This window comes from Pyxicephalus adspersus, chromosome 1 (assembly GCF_032062135.1).
Source record: "Pyxicephalus adspersus chromosome 1, UCB_Pads_2.0, whole genome shotgun sequence".
NCBI lineage: Eukaryota > Metazoa > Chordata > Amphibia > Anura > Pyxicephalidae > Pyxicephalus > Pyxicephalus adspersus.
In genome coordinates, this window is record NC_092858.1 from 34,557,209 (window position 1) to 34,558,722 (window position 1,514).

Here is a 1,514-nt window from a genome sequence, read left to right on the forward strand (position 1 = left end):
AAGTAAAGAGAAATCTTTAGAATTGGGAACATAATTCCTAATCCTTTCCAATCCTTTGCTACTCTATACACACTGTCCACACAATCACAATGCAGGACTGGGAAAGATGTTTCCAGTCCTAATAGTTCCTGGTTAACAGAAATCAATTATCCATATGGATACAGGGCAGTCTGCAAAATCAGGGCTATACTTAGGGTAATGGTAAAAGGTATCAGCATTCCTTCAATTGGAATAAGTGGTCTGCTAAGAGGTCAGATTACTGGGATGAGCCTGTATTCATCAGACACAGCCAATTCAACGGGAATGGTCCTTGAATCCAATTATTGATGGGAACCGGAATGGCCTGAAGATTTGGGGTCTACTTTGTAAAATGTTTTTTTATATATAGAGCAATGGTTTACTGTATTGCATTTACTTCATATTTAGTGTTATGGGCATAAAACATGCCTACATCTGGTTGCACAGGTTTCTCACCTTTACGGACATTGCTTATTCTGATCTCACTGTACACTATAGCCTACTATAATACAGTGTGCATTAGAGGCTGTAGCAAGTCAGATTGAACCAGCTTCATTTCTTGGACATAACATGTCCAGCATCACCTAGCTCTTTTCATCCCAGCATTGATGTCCCTGACCCACCCCTTACATTTACTGGATTTATGTACTTTTAGACATGTCATATGCAACTGCATGCAAATACAGGCAACATGGAAACATGCTCTCCTCCAAACAGAATCCTCCCCTATGAAGGTAAAAAACCTACAAAGTATCCCACTGCTTGCGTTGGGTCTGAGGGCTATTAGAAGGAGTACATAGGCAGGGTGATGTACAAGACCCTGCCATCCCCTCTCACCAGCCATAACCTGTGTACACTGCATTAGGAAGAACCACTGTTCATGTTTAAACTATGAGCCCATTGTTTGCTGTTGTCACAAAAACAGCTGTCTTTATTGGAAAGTTATGCTCATCCTCGGTGAAAACTTTAACACGTTTCATTTATTTCTGTCTTGGTGGCTGGCAATTATCACCAGTGAATGCTAATCTCCTATTAGTGCACCCAGCACTACACAGTACACATTGAAATCAGTGTTATCAGTTCCAAGAAACAGCTACTGTTTCTGCAAAATAATACTTTCTCTGCTAAGTTTGAACTTTTCTTCCTGCTAGTTTGGGTTTATGCTTCTTTGTTCTTGACCTTAGTCTCATAATAAAAATACTGTGTAACTGAATAAGGACAAGAACACAGGGATCTAAAATTCAGAAGTTATGTTTAAAACCATCCATGGAAAGTATTATTTTATGGAAACTGTTGATGGTTCAGACTTCCAGCAGAGGAAATGAGTCAGTCAGCAGTGAGTAAATCAATGCTTAAATCAAACAGATCTATACATAAAAAGGTTCAAACCAAATGTTAAAAAACAAACAAAAAAAGAAGAAAAAACTTGGACTGACTATATGGACTAATTGATCATTGTCTACCATCAGTCCTCTGGGTTTCTATCAGCTTGATAG